At 42.5% G+C, this 16,196-nt stretch overlaps 1 protein-coding gene across 2 annotated transcripts in view; it reads right to left on the bottom strand.

The window, feature by feature from the left end:
• Positions 1 to 16,196, bottom strand: part of PPP6R2 (protein phosphatase 6 regulatory subunit 2) — a 156,543-nt gene that overhangs the window by 106,110 nt on the left and 34,237 nt on the right. The window contains exons 1-2 of one of the 2 annotated variants that reach the window (XM_044990744.1): positions 11,551 to 11,622; positions 11,175 to 11,333 (exon numbers count right to left, since the gene is read on the bottom strand). The gene's annotated coding sequence lies outside the window, so the exon portion shown is untranslated. Of the gene's footprint in view, positions 1 to 11,174; positions 11,334 to 11,550; positions 11,623 to 16,196 lie in introns of those variants that run through there. The other variant, XM_044990735.1, reaches the window with a different exon arrangement.

Below are 16,196 nucleotides of genomic sequence, written 5' to 3'. Positions count from 1 at the left end.
CATATGATTATAAAATAAATCAATTGGAATATTGTATTTACATTTCAGTGTTTAGTATGTAGAGCAGTATAAACAAGTCATTGTCTGTATGAAATTTTAGTTGGTACTGACTTCGCTAGTGCTTTTTATGTAGCCTGTTGTAAAACCAGGCAAATATCTAGATGAGTTGATGTTCCCCCTGGAAGATGTGTACCCCTGATTGAGAACCACTGATTTATTCCAGCCCCTACACTCATTGCAGGATTAAGTATTATCTGACCATCCCTAACTAGCGTTTGTCTAACCTGCTCTTAAAAATCTCCAATGATGGTGATTCCATAACATTCCTAGGCAATTTATTCCAGTGCTTAATCATCTTGACAGTTAGGAAGTTTTTCCTAACATCCTACCTAAACCTCCCTTGCTGCAATTTAAACCCAGAACTTCTTGTCCTATCCTAAGAGGTTAAGGGAATAATTTTTCTCCCTCCTCCTTGTAAGAACCTTTTATGTACTTGAAAACTGCAATCATATCTCCTCTCAGTCTTCTCTTTTCCAGACTAAACAAACCCAATTTTTTCAATCTTCTCTCATGAACAGGTCACTCCAGATGACAGAACAAGGAGTAATGGTCTCAAGTTGCAGTGGAGGAGGTTTAGGTTGGATAATAGGGAAAACTGTTTCACTAGGAGAGTGGTGAAGCACTGGAAGGGGTTACCTAGGGAGGTGGTGGAATCTCCTTCCTTAGAGTATCAGAGGAATAGCCATGTTAGTCTGGATCTGTAAAAAGCAACGTCACATGCGTCTGACGAGGTGAGTATTCACCCACAAAGGCTTATGCTCCAATACATCTGCTGGTCTATCAAGTGCCACAGGACTCTTTGTTGCTCCTTCTCCTTAGAGGTTTTTAAGGCCTGGCTTGACAAAGCCCTGGCTGGGATGATTTAGTTGGGGATTGGTCCTGCTTTGAGCAGGGGGTTGGATTAGATGACCTCCTGAGGTCCCTTCCAACCCTGATATTCCCTGTTTCCTAGACCTTTAATTGTTTTTGTTGCTCTTCTCTAGACTTTCTCCAATTTGTCCACATCTTTCCTGAAATTTGGGGCCCAGAACACGGAGAGCTGTTGAGCACCATCCCCTTTATAACAGCTTTTAACATATTTGAAGGCTATCATCAGATCCTCCCTCAGTCTTCCTTTCTCAAGAGTAAACATCCCCAGGGTTTTTAACCTGTCCTCATAAGTCAGGTTTTCTAAACTTTAATCATTTTTGTTGTTCTCTTCCAAACTCTCTCCAATTTGTCCATGTTTCCTAAAGTGTGGTGCCCAGAAATGGACATGGTACTCTAGCTGAGGCCTCAGCAGTGCCAAATACAGCAGGACACTTACTTCTCATGTCATATATGACACTCCTGGATAACACATCCCAGAATGTTATTAGCCTTTTTCACAACTTCATCACATTTCTGGCTCATATTCAATTTTGTGATGCACTATAGACTCCAGATCCCTTTCAGCAGCACTACCACCTAGCCAATTATTCCCCATTTTGTAGTTATACATTTCATTTTTCCTTCTTAAGCATAGTATTTTGCCCTCATCTTTATTTAATTTCATCTTATTGATTTCAGACCAATTCTCCAATTTGTCAAGGTCATTTTAAATTCTAATCCTGTCCTCCAAAGTGCTTGCAATCCCTCCCAGCTTGCTGTCATCCATCAACTTTATAAGCATATTCTCTACTCCATTATCCAAATCATTTATGAAAATACTAAATAGTACCGGACCAAGAACAAAACTCCTGCAGGAGCTTTAAGTTTGACAGAGAACCACTGATAACTACTCTTTGAATATGATCCTTCAACCAACTCTGCACACAACTTACAGTAATTTCATTTATACCACATTTCCCTAGTTTGCTTATGAGAATGTCTATGAGACTGTGTCAAACGCCTTACTAAAATCCCATCTACTACTTCCTTCCTATCCACTAAGCCAGCTGTAGCCATAGTCAAAGAAGAAAATGGGGTTGTTTGCAGTGATTTGCTCTTGAAAAATCCATGTTGGCTATTACTTTTAACCTGTTATCGTCTTACTTACCAATTGATTGTTTAATAATTTGTTCCACTATTTTTCCAGGTATCAAAGTTAGGCTCACTGGTCTGTAATACTTCTGGTCTTCTTTGTTCCTCTTTTTAAAAACAGCAAAGAATCCTGTGGCACCTTATAGACTAACAGACGTTTTGCAGCATGAGCTTTCGTGGGTGAATACCCACTTCTTCGGATGCAAGTAGTGGAAATTTCCAGGGGCAGGTTTATATATGCAAGCAAGAAGCAAACTAGAGATAACGAGGTTAGTTCAATCAGGGAGGATGAGGCCCTGTTCTAGCAGTTGAGTGAAAACCAAGAGAGGAGAAACTGGTTCTGTAGTTGGCAAGCCATTCACAGTCTTTGTTTAATCCTGAGCTGATGGTGTCAAATTTGCAGATGAACTGGAGCTCAGCAGTTTCTCTTTGAAGTCTGGTCCTGAAGTTTTTTTGCTGCAGGATGGCCACCTTAAGGTCTGCTATTGTGTGGCCAGGGAGGTTGAAGTGTTCTCCTACAGGTTTTTGAATACTGCCATTCCTAATATCTGATTTGTGTCCATTTATCCTTTTCCTTAGAGACTGTCCAGTTTGGCCGATGTACATAGCAGAGGGGCATTGCTGGCATACGATGGCATATATTACATTGGTGGACGTGCAGGTGAATGAACCGGTGATGGTGTGGCTGATCTGGTTAGGTCCTGTGATGGTGTCGCTGGTGTAGATATGTGGGCAGAGTTGGCATCGAGGTTTGTTGCATGGATTGGTTCCTGAGTTAGAGTTACTATGGTGCGGTGTGCAGTTACTGGTGAGAATATGCTTCAGGTTGGCAGGTTGTCTGTGGGCGAGGACTGGCCTGCCACCCAAGGTCTGTGAAAGTGTGGGATCATTGTCCAGGATGGGTTGTAGATCCCTGATGATGCACTGGAAGGGTTTTAGCTGGGGACTGTATGTGATGGCCAGTGGAGTCCTGTTGGTTTCTTTCTTGGGTTTGTCTTGCAGTAGGAGGCTTCTGGGTACACATCTGGCTCCACGTCTGGCTCTGTTGATCTGTTTCCTTATTTCCTCGTGCGGGTACTGTAGTTTTGAGAATGCTTGGTGGAGATTTTGTAGGTGTTGGTCTCTGTCTGTGGGGTTAGAGCAGATGCGATTGTACCTCAGTGCTTGGCTGTAGACAATGGATCTTGTGGTGTGCCCGGGATGGAAGCTGGAGGCATGAAGGTAGGCATAGCGGTCGGTAGGTTTTCGGTATAGGGTGGTGTTAATGTGACCATCAATTATTTGCACCGTAGTGTCTAGGAAGTGGACCTCCCGTGTAGATTGGTCCAGGCTGAGGTTGATGGTGGGGTGGAAGCTGTTGAAATCGTGGTGGAATTTTTCCAGAGTCTCCTTCCCATGGGTCCAGATGATGAAGATGTCATCAATGTAGCGTAGGTAGAGAAGGGGCGTGAGTGGACGGGAGCTGAGGAAGTGTTGTTCCAGGTCAGCCATAAAAATATTGGCATATTGTGGGGCCATGCGGGTGCCCATAGCGGTGCCACTGATCTGGAGTTATATATTGTCATCAAATTTGAAACAGTTGTGTGTGAGGATAAAGGCACAGAGCTCAGCAACCAGTTGTGCTGTGGCACAACTGCACCTCGTTATCTCTAGCTTGCTTCTTGCTTGCATATATAAACCTGCCCCTGGAAATTTCCACTACTTGCATCCGAAGAAGTGGGTATTCACCCACAAAAGCTCATGCTGCAAAACGTCTGTTAGTCTATAAGGTGCCACAGGATTCTTTGCTGCTTCTACAGAACCAGACTAACACGGCTACCCCTCTGATACTTTTTAAAAACAGGTACTGTACTATGTTTGCCTTCTCCAGTCCTCTGGGACCTTACCTATCCTCCATGAGTTCTCAAGGACAATTGCTAACGGTTCTGTGAATGCTTCAGCTAGTTCCTTAAATACCCTAGATGAATTTTAGCAAGCCCTGCCAAATTGAATATATCTAAATTATCTAAATATTCTTTAATATGTTTTTCCCCTATTTTGGCTTTAATACCTTTCCCCCTTGTTAATATTAATCGTGTGGAGTATCTGGTCACCATTAACCATTTTAGTGAAGACAACCAAAATAGGCATTGAACACCTCAGTCTTCTTGATGTCGTCTGTTATTAGCTCTCCTTCCCCGCTAAGTAAAAGGACGTTTACTTTCTGTGTTCTCTTGCTCCTACTGCATTTAAACCAAATCACTCCGTATAACTCCAATGTAGTTTTGAAACTCCAGTGTCTTTTAGAAGTGTGGTCACTCACTCTAGCTAGAGTAACTCAAGTGCAATAACTCAAGCATGCTAACTTGAGCTAACTGTTCCAGTGAAGACAAGCCTTAAATGTGTCAAAATATCTATCTGGGCTTTTTTTTGGCGGGGGTTGGAGGGGAACAGAGCCAGAGAAAGGACACAGTATTTACCACTATGAGCTATTAAAATGCCAACCACTAGATGAATCATTTAGTCAGTGTGATCTAATAGAAGATGCAAGATTGACTAACTGCATTTCTTTGAAAGCTTGTATATTAGCATTTTATAACTATTAGTCTTCATTTAACTGTAAAAGAATGCTGCAAACATTTTGTATAGATCTCAGTGTTCAAATGGTCAGAAGAATTTTTCATATTAATTGCACTTGACAATACAGTTATTTAATTAAAAAGTCATTGCTCAGGATATTGTAGCAACACTTTATCTATCTATAGGTGTGTACTTCTGTGGATTATAAACAACCACTCCTAAATTCTCTGGCAACATTGATCTATTTTATTGCCATAAAATATGTTTCATCCTCTCCCTTTCTTCCTTCCAATGCAAAAAACACACATGTGCAGCTCAGGTGAAAACAATCATTGATACAAAACTTACTGAAACTATAATAAAGAACAAGACTGTCAGACACATAGATGAACATAATTTGTTGGGGAACAGTGACATGGTTTCTGTAAAGGGAAATCGGGCTTCACCAATCTACTAGAATTCTTTGAGGGGTTCAACAAGCATGTGGACAAGGGGGATCCAGTAGATATTGCGTACTTAGATTTTCAGAAAGCCGTTGACAAGATCCCTCACCAAAGACTCTTAAGCAAAGTAAGATGTCATGGGATAAGAGAGAAGGTTCTCTCATGGACTGGTAACTGGTTAAAAGATAGGAAACAAAGGGTAGAAATAAATGGTCAGTTTTCAGAATGGAGAGAGGCAAATAGTGGGGTCCCCCAGAGGTCTGTACTGGGACCAGTCTTATTCAACATATTCATTAATGATCTGGAAAAAGGGATCAAACAGTGAGATGGCAAAATTTGCAGATGATACAAAACTACTCAAGACAGTTAGGTTCCAGGTAGACTGAGAAGAGTTACAAAAGGATCTCACAAAACTGGATAACTGGGCAACAAAATGGCAGATGACATTTAATGCACACTGGAAAACATAATCCCAACTATACATATAAAATGATGGGCTCTAAATTAGCTGTTACCACTCAAGAAAGATCTTGGCGTCATTGTGAATAGTTCTCTGAAAACATCCACTCAAAATGCAGCAACAGTCAAAAAAGCAAACAAAATGTTGGGCATCATTAAGAAAGGTATAGATAGTAAGATAGAAAATATCATATTGCCTCTATATAAATCCATGGTACGCCCATGTCTTGAATACTATGTGCAGAGCGATAGCCCCGTCTCAAAAAAGACATATTGGAATTGGAAAAGGTTCAGAAAAGGGCAACAAAAATTATTAGGGGTATGGAACAGCTTCCATATGAGGCGAGATTAAAAAGACTGCGACTATTCAGCTTGGAAAAAAGATAACTAAGGGGGGACATGATTGATATCTATAAAATCAAGACTGGTGTGGAGAAAGTAAATAAGGAAGTGTTATTTACTCCTCATAACACAAGAACTAGGGGTCACCAAATGAAATTAATAGGCAGCAGGTTTAAAACAAACAAAGGGAAGTATTTCTTCGCACAAGGTACAGTCAACCTGTGGAACTCTTTGGCAGAGGATGTTGTGAAGGCCAAGACTATAACAGGATTCAAAAAGGAACTAGATAAGTTCATGGAGGCTAGGTCCATCCATGGCTATTAGCCAGGATGGGCAGGGATGATGTCTCTAGCTTCTGTTTGCCAGAAGCTGGGAATGAGCAACAGGGAAAGGATCATTTGATGATTACTTGTTCTGTTCATTCCCTCTGGGGCACCTGGCACTGGCCACTGTCGGAAGACAGGATACTGGGCTAGATGGACCTTTGGTCTGACCTAGCATGGTCGTTCTTATGTTCTTACTGATTGTTAAAAATTATAATTTCTGAGGCTTCCCTCCTCCCCCATGCTCTTCAGGTAGCCCAGCTTCCCAGGCTGTGGCTCCTCATTATTCTGTCCAAACAACCTAGCTTAGAACCTCCTTCCCCAGAAGTACACCAGAGAAGTGGGCAGTTTGTAACTGGTTTCAGCAAGTGATAAATTGGAGAGGGTTCAGAGAAGAATCATAAGAATGATTAAAGGATTAGAAAACCTGCCGTACAGTGATAGGCTCAAAGAGTTCAATCTATTTGGCTTAAAGTAAAGGTTAAGGGGACACTTGATAACAGTGTATAAGAATCTACATGAGGAACAAATATTTAATGATGAGCTCTTCAGACTAGCAGAGAAAGGTGTATCACAATCCAATGGCTGGAATTTGAAGTACACAAATTCAAAGTAGAAATAAGGCATCAATTTTTAACAGTGAGAGTAATTAACCACTGGAACAAATTACCAAGGATTCTGGTGCATTTGCCATCCCTGACAATTGTTAAATCAACACTGGATGCACTCTTCACATTTTCAAAATCATCGCCACAATTATATGAGCTAAAAAACATTTTGAAATGAAAGCTGAGATTCTGGAGCACAATTATCCATCAAGGGCTGAATTCCAAGACAAATTCTATGCCTATGAAATCATGAAATATGCAGGACTCTTCTTATATGATCCTCATAACAGTTGTATCTGAGCCCCTTCTAATTAAAACATGTAACAAAAAATAAAATTGTCCCTTTCTTTGTGAGGATCACTTGAAAGTTAGTTAACAGGTAGGGGTGCTTGGAAGAGAGAGATAGTCTCTCTACATATACTATCTAATGTGAGATGGGTTTTGCACTTAGTTCTGAATGCTGCAATACTCTGTCAAAGCATTTGTTGTCTATGGCAAACCAATCAGTCCTCTTCAAGCAAACCTCCAGAGTGGTGATAGGCTTCTCCTTACCAAGAGCACATTCCCACGTGTCCTAGAGGTATCCATTTTAGTTTGCCTCCTCTTCAAAATCTGCATGAGACCACTTGAAGAGGTGTTAAGTTACCACAGGCTCCAATGCCAAACCTACGCTAATTAAACCGAGCTGATCATCTACTTTTCCACAGTTGTAACCAGTCCCATCACCAGAATATCACAATGCCTACAACAGATAGGCAGCATTTGATGTTGGTCATGAGATTCTGCTATCTTGCCTGAGAGGCGGCGTGGGTCCAGGATAATGTACTAAAATGGTCTGAGTCAGTGATGAGCTGCCAAAATCTTAACAACGGGTTCCCTATAAAAAGTTCTGATTTAACAACGGGTTCCCTATAAAAAGTTCTGATTTAAGGGATGTGCGACAGCATGTATTTTTTGTACCAATAGGGTTACCATACGTCCATATTTTCCCAGGAGGTGATTAAGAACCGAAAAGCCTGACATGTCCAGGAAAATACAGATGTATTTTAACCCTACCTAAAGTTCTTTTTTAAAAAGATGGGGCTGAACTAGAAATGAGCTCCGTTTCACATGTGTGGGTGGTGATCAGGGACAGTCTCAATTTTTGGGTCTTTTTCTTATATAGGCTCCTATTACCCCTCACCCCCGTCCCGATTTTTCACACTTGCTGTCTGGTCACTCTAGGGTGTGCACATGTGTGGGTCCCAGCTGCTCCCTGCCCCCTCCTCATTAAAGCAGGTGTGCAGGGTTACTGCCCTGGGAACTGCAGGGCACCAGTGGATGTGGGGCTGGCTGCAGATAGGGGCGTGGGGCAGGGCTAGCTGGAGGCAGGGAGTGACACGGGCTGGCTGTGGGCAGGTGATGCAGATGGGCGGGCTGCGGGTGGCTGTGGGCAGGGGGTGGCTGCGGGCAGCTGTGGGCAGAGGCTGGCTGCAGGCACGGGGGTGTCTGTGGCAGGGGGTGCAGGCAGAGGCTGGCTGCGGGCAGAGGGTGGCTGTGGCAAGGGCTGGCTGCGGGCAGAGGGCGGCTGTGGGCAGGGGGTGGGGCAGAGGGCGGCTGTGGGCAGGGGCTGGCTGCGGGTGGCTGGGGGCAGGGGCTGGCTGCGGGCAGAGGGCGGCTGTGGGCAGGGGGCGGGGCAGAGGGCGGCTGTGGGCAGGGGCTGGCTGCAGGTGGCTGTGGGCAGGGGGTGGGGCAGGGGGCTGGCTGGGGGCAGGGGGCTGACTGGGGGCAGGGGGTGGCTGTGGCTGGCTGGGGGCAGGGGCTGGCTGGGGGCAGAGGGTGGCTGGGGGCAGAGGGGGGCAGGGGCTGGCTGAGGGCAGAGGGTGGCTGGGGCTGGCTGAGGGCAGGGGCTGGCTGGGGGCAGGGGCTGGCTGGGGGTGGCTGTGGGCAGGGAAGGCGGGGGAGGGGCGCAGATACTCACACGGGCGGGGGGGGGGGGCTGGGAGCAGCAGGACGCAGCCGGGCACTCACCAGGCAGCAGCCGGAGCCCCAGGGCCAGAGGTCCAAAGAGCAGGAGCAGCAACAGGGCCAGGAGGCAGCTCACATGGCTCTCGCAGCACAGCGCAGCACCCCCCCGGCGGCCTGGAGGAGGAATTACAGGCTTCCCAGGCAGAGCCCATCAAAGCTTCCCTCGCAGGGAAGCTAGTTAACAAGCGGTTCTAAAACCGCTTCTAAATTTAACAACGGGTTCGTGCGAACCGGTGCGAACCGGCTCCAGCTCACCCCTGGTCTGAGTCCTTCCTGGAGGGAGGAACCCAGTGAGTAATAATGGCAAACTGCAGCATCACCACTAGTCCCCTCGCTTGTAAAGTTCCACAAGGATCAATTTTCAATCTGCTCCTTTTCAGTATCTACATGAAACCACCAGTTGAACTGGTCAGACAACATGGACTCAGATGCCAGTGATACACAGCTGACACAGAGCTCTATCTATCCTTCACCACACCACTACCACCAAGATTGCCTGGTGCTTGGAGAAGACCAGCTGGCTGAAACTGAACCCAAGCAAACCAGAGGTGATGCTGGTGGGCAGAAGAAAGTATTTTGAACAGCTTGCAGATTCAGTGCACTCTCTATTGGTTGAAGAGACACACCCACAATTAGTCCAGTCTAGTTTGTAGTCTAGAAGTAATCTTGGATTCCTCTCTGATGCTGAACTCTCACATAGCAGAATCCACAAGTACTGCTTGCCACCCCTCTGCTTGGCTAGGAAACTCCATCTCATCCTGGGAAGACAACCTGGTTTCAGATATTCATGCCTTGATCACCTCTTGGCTGGATTACACCAAGATAATATACCTGGGCATGAAGCCTTCAGCACTTAGGAAACCTGAACTAGTTCAGAACACTGCAGCCCATCTCTTCAGCAATACAAACTACCATAAACATACCAAACTGCCCTCTACTCTCTATACTAGCTTCCAATACATTTTCAAATTAAGTTCAAGGTCTCATCCTGATCTTCAAAACACTCCATGGCCTGAGCCCAGGACTTCTAGAAGGCCATCTAAAGCACTGGGATGAAGAATGGGGGAAACAACTATGGTCCTCTCATACAATGGAATTCTCAACAATAAAGAGTAAAGCTTATCTATGCGAAAGAGAGAACCTTCTCTGAGAGATGTCTGAGACCGTGGAATGAACTCCCCCAGGAACTAAGAGCCATCAGAACCTCATAACCTTCTGCTCCATGTTTCTTTGATGTTGCTTTCTCTAATATGAACACAAAGCAACAGGTACATTTTAAAAAAAAACAACAACACACACACTACTAAAACAAGACATTCCACTGCACACAACTCTCCTTCTGGGTAGAGGATGAGAGAACAACACAGGAGAGATGTGTAGTCACATTGCTTAATGCACTACTGGAACACACTCAGACACTACAGTCTAGTCACTATACAACCTATATAACACAGATCAACTGGCTCAGATTGAATACTAGCAAGACCAAGTAAATGCTGGTCAGAAGGGGGTTAAATCCCCTGGAGTAGGAGAAAAATCACAGCAGCAAGCTGACGCACTCTACTGATCAAGGGCAGTAAGAAGGAACTTTGGGGCAGGGCAGTGTCAGCCCTGCCTTTCATACCATTGTGCAGCAGCACAAGGATGCTAAGGGGACATGCATCACACCTCAAAAGGAATGGAGGTGCAATCACTCGAAGAAGAAACTTGCCTTATGGTGACTGAGCTCCTCGAGACTATCTAGCTTAACTTCTCTTTAAGAGGTGACCTGATGACAGTCTATAAGTACCTACACGGGGAATAAAAATGTGATAATATGCTTTTAAATCTAGCAGTCAAAGGTCTAACAAGATTCAATGACTGGAAGTTGAAACTAGACACATTCAGACTGGAAACAAGGTGCACATTTTTAAGAGGAAGGGCAAGGAACCATTGGAACAACTTAGCGATGCTTGTGGTGGAATCTCTGTCATCGGAAATTTTTAACTCAAGACTGGAAGCTTTTCTAAAAGAGATGTTCTAGTTCAAAGAGTTCAGAGAAGTCTTATGGGATGTGTTATATGGAAGTCAGATTATCACAGTGGTACCTCTTGGCCTTATCGTCTATGAGTCACAGATTTACAGAGTTTAAGGCCAGAAACAATCATTAGATTAGCTAGATTGAGCTCCTGTATATCACATGCCTCCAAATGGTGGCAGAGGAGCTGAACCACATTGGTTACAGCCCTCCCAGCATCACCACTCTCATCTTGTCTACCTCTCAGTATAAAATGCCAAGTAAAATTTTCAAGTTCTGAATACTGAGATGCATTGTATAGTTGTATTTATTATGAAACAAATGAGCTTTAAAGAGGAAGAGTAAATATTCATACCTTCCGTAGAAATCTTGTTTCAAAAATGAAATCTTCTCCACGGACAGAGAAACATTTGGGTTACAGTTCCTGGGGTATATTCATCTTTAAAAAAAAAGAAAAGAAAGAAAAAAAAAAGAGCTTTCTTTCAATGTGAAGTTTCGCTCCAGTCTCTTTTTCCTGAGAATTAAAGAAAAAGAAAATACTGTTACTATTCACCAAGGAAAGCCCTTGAAAGGTTACTGTGGCATGAAGTATCTTTTACATGTAACCTCACCTAATGGGAAATTTAAGTTAGACTAAAGAAAGATGGAACTTATTGTAGATGCCAAGTTTTTTGTAAAATCATTATCCCATATGAATATACTCCCTTCTATCACACTACCTGCAGCTTTACCATTTAATACTGCAGACAACTATGAACATTTATTCTGGTTTCTGGAAGCACAATGTGTTAACAGTTCCTCCTCTCTGCAGTCCTTAGACTCAGCTTGTGAAATACCTACTTCATTCAGGAACACACTTTGTTTTCCTGACATCACTCTAAAAGAAAGTTCTAAGTTGCCAAGGAAACCAAAAGGTCATTTTCCTTGTTCCAAGAATAATTACAACAGAATACATGTATTACATATTCAGTCTGAGGCCCCTATTACTTTGAAGGGACAGCAAGACACTGAACCCAGGAACTGAATATACAATACATTGAAAAGGAGACTCACATTGAGGAAAACTGTGAAAGAACTGTACTTTTCTTAGCTTCCCTTTGCTTTTAGTGAAGTTCTGTTTTAACTAGGGCTCTCGATTAATCGCAGTTAACTCAGGCCATTAACTCAAAAATATTAATCGTGATTAAAAAAATTAATTGTGATTAATCGCAGTTTGAATTGCACTGTTAAACAGTAGAATACCAACTGAAATTTATTAAATATTTTTGGATGCTTTTTTACATTGTTAAATATATTTATTTTAATTAGAACACAGAATACGAAGTGTACACTTATTTTTATTACAAATATTTGCACTGTAAAAATAAAAAACAAAATAGTATTTTTCAATTCACCTCATACAAGTACTGTAGTGCAATCTCTTTATTGTGAAAGTGCGACTTACAAATGTAGATTTCTTTGTGTTACATAACTGCACTCAAAAACAAAACAATGTAAAACTTTAGAGCCTACAAGTGCACTCAGTCCTACTTCTTCTTCAGCCAATCGCTAAGACAAACACGTTTGTTTACATTTACAGGATATAATGCTGCCCTTTTCTTATTTACAATGTCACCAGAAAGTGAGAACAGGCATTCACATGGCACTTTTGTAGCTGGCATTGCAAGGTATTTACGTTCCAGATATGCTAAGCATTCATATGCCCCTTCATGCTTCAGCCACCATTCCAGAGGACAGGCTTCCATGCTGATGATGCCTATTAAAAAAATAAAGACTTAATTAAATTTGTGACTGAACTTCTCGGGGGAAAACAGTATGTCTCCTGCTGTTTTTCTTGAATTCTGCCATATATTCCATGTTATAGCAATCTCGGATGCTGACCCAGCACATGTTGTTCATTTTAAGAACACTTTCACTGCAGATTTGACAAAATGCAAAGAAGGTACCAATCGCAGATTTCTCAAGATAGCTACAGCACTCGACCCAAGGTTTAAGAATCTGAAGTGCCTTCCAAAATCTGAGAGGGATGAGGTATGGAACATGCTTTCAGAAGTCTTAAAAGAGCAACACTCCGATGTGGAAACTACAGAACCCAAGCCACCAAAAAATAAAATCAACCTTCTGCTGGTGGAATCCGACTCAGACAATGAAAGTGAACATGCATCGGACTGCACTGCTTTGGATTGTTATCGAGCAGAACCCCCCATAAGCATGGACATATGTCCTCTAGAATGGTGGCTGAAGCATGAAGAAACATATGAATCTTTAACGCATCTGACACATAAATATCTTGCAATACTGGTTACAACAGTGTCATGTGAACACCTGTTCTCACTTTCAGGTGACATAGTAAAAAAGAAGCGGACAGCATTATCTCCTACAAATGTAAACAAACTTGTTTGTCTGATTTCAGAGTAGCAGCCGTGTTAGTCTGTATCCACAAAAAGAACAGGAGTACTTGTGGCACCTTAGAGACTAACACATTTATTTGAGCATAAGCTTTCGTGAGCTACAGCCCACTTCATCGGATGCACAGACTGGAACATACAGCAAGAAGATATTTATACATACAGAGAACATGAAAAGGTGGAAGTAGCCCCTCTGTATGTATAAATATCTTCTTGCTGTATGTTCCAGTCTATGCATCTGGTGAAGTGGGCTGTAGCCCAAGAAAGCTTATGCTCAAATAAATTTGTTAGTTTCTAAGGTGCCACAAGTGCTCCTGTTCTTTTTGTTTGTCTGAGTGACTGACTGAACAAGAAATGGGACTGAGTGGACTTGTAGGCTCTAAAGTTTTACATTGTTTTATTTTTTGAATGCAGTTATTTTTTGTACATAACTCTACATTTGTAAGTTCAACTTTCATGATAAAGAGATTGTATTACAGTACTTGTATGAGGTGAATTGAAAAATACTATTTCTTTTGTTTTTATAGCAGAAATATTTGTAATCAAAAATAAAGAGAACACGGTACACTGTGTTGTGTTATAATTTAAATCGATATATTTGAAAATGTAGAAAACATCCAAAAATATTTAAATAAATGATATTCTATTATTGTTTAACAGTACAATTAATCAAGATTAATTTTTTTAATTGTTTGACAGCCCTAGTTTTAACAAGGTATTTTTACACAATCCAGGGTCTTCTCGTCAGATCTTGAAGTGAGGTTCCAATCTTGTGTTTAAGACTAAACTAAAGCGCAATATTAACAATGAACATGCCTTGAGAAACCTTATGTATAAGGTTATGTATAAACCTTCAGTATCACACCCATGAAAAATGGGCATTAGATAGAAGCATTAGACAAGTACTCTAACATCTAGACAGTATTTCAAACTAGACTTTCAAAATCCATGGAAAGCATGAGGAGATTACAATTTATATAGCACTCAAGGAAAAAGTACTATAGTTTCTCACCTTCCCCATTCTGAATTACTTATGATTTCACCAGAATTATTAAAATTTGTGAAGTGGGTTATAGCCTATGAAACCTTATACCCAAATAAATTTGTTAGTCTCTAAAGGCGCCACAAGGACTCCTTGCTGTTTTTTCACCGCAGAAAGGATTTTGAATTCTGTTTCTAGTCATTGTGATAAACATACCACTTTAATTTACACATGGAATTAACAGCACAAATTTAAAGATTGAAATTAATCCTTTTCAGAGGCACAAATACAAAGAGAGCCTGTGATAAAACATCCCACAGTCTGAAGATATGCTAAATGATATGAGTAAGCAAACAGATGGACAACATACCAAAAGGACTGAAGATAAAAAATCCATTACAATCAACATAACACACTGACTATGGTGAGAGATTATACCACACACACTCAACGAAACTGCAGAACCACCTGATCAACATCCTATACAGCAAACAGGAGAAGATCAAGAATGAGCTCTCAAAACTGGAGACTCTCATAAAAAAACAACCTTCCACACAAACTTCCTCGTGGCTGGACTTTACAAAAACTAGACAAGCCATTTACAACACACACTTTGCTTCTCTACAGAGGAAAAAGGACACTAAACTATCTAAACTCCTACATGCCACAACAGTGGTACCCTTAACTCACCCAACAATATTGTTAATCTATCCAGCTATACTCTTAGCCCAGCAAGAGAGTCTATCCTATCTCAGGGCCTCTCCTTCTGCCCCACCATCCCCACGAACATGATACAGTTCTGTGGTGATCTAGAATCCTACTTTCGCTGTCTCCAACTGAAGGAATATTTCCACCACACCACTGAACAGCACATTAACTCACAGAAACCTTCCTACCAACGCTACAAGCCAAAGGATTCTGCATGGACTCCTCCTGATGGTCGAAACAACAGACTGGGCTTCTAGATAGAGTGCTTCTGCTGATGTACATGAGCTGAAATAGTGGAAAAGCAACATCACTTGCCCCATAACCTCAGCCGTGCAGACACAACACTATCCAAAGCCTCAGAAACAACTCTGACATTATAATAAAAAAGGCTGACAAAGGAGGTGCTGTAGTCATCATGAATAGGTTGAAGTATGAACAAGAGGCTGCTAGGCAGCTCTCTAACACCCCATTCTACAGGCCATTACCCTCTGATCCCACAGAGGGGTACCAAAAGAAACTGCACCATCTGCTCAAGAAACTCCCTGAAGCAGCACAGGAACAAATCTACACAGACACACTCCTAGAGCCCTGACCAGAGGTAGTGTATCTGTTACCCGTGATCCATAAACCTGGGAATCCTGGACGCCCCATCATCTCAGGCATTGGCACCCTGACAACAGGATTGTCTGGCTACGTGGACTCTCTCCTCAGGCCCTATGCTACCAGCACTCCCAGCTATCCTCAAGACACCAATAACTTCCTGAGGAAACTACAATCCATTGGTGATCTTCCAGAAAACATCATCCTAGCCACTATGGAGGTAGAAGCCCTCTACACCAAAATTCCACACAAAGATGGACTACAAGCCATCAGGAACAGTATCCCCGATAATGTCCCAGTAATCCTGGTGGCTGAGCTTTGTGACTTTGTCCTCACCCACAACTATTTCAGATTTGGGGACTATTTATACCTTCAAGTCAATGGCACTGCTATGGGTACCTGCATGGCCCCCCAGTTTGCCAACATTTTTATGGCTGACTTAGAACAATGTTTCCTCAGCTCTTCCCTAGAGCCCCTACTTCACTTGCGCTACATTGATGACATCTTCATCATCTGGACCCATGGGAAGGAAGCCCTTGAGGAATTCCACCAGGATTTCAACAATTTCCATCCCATCATCAACCTCCGCCTGGACCAGTCCACACAAGAGGTCCACTTCCTGGACACTACAGTAAAAATTAGCGAATCACATAAACACCACCCTATACCGGAAACCTAC

Source organism: Mauremys mutica, chromosome 1 (assembly GCF_020497125.1).
Source record: "Mauremys mutica isolate MM-2020 ecotype Southern chromosome 1, ASM2049712v1, whole genome shotgun sequence".
Lineage (NCBI taxonomy): Eukaryota > Metazoa > Chordata > Testudines > Geoemydidae > Mauremys > Mauremys mutica.
Note: the sequence above shows the minus strand (reverse complement) of the source record. Positions and strands in the feature narration are given on the sequence as shown.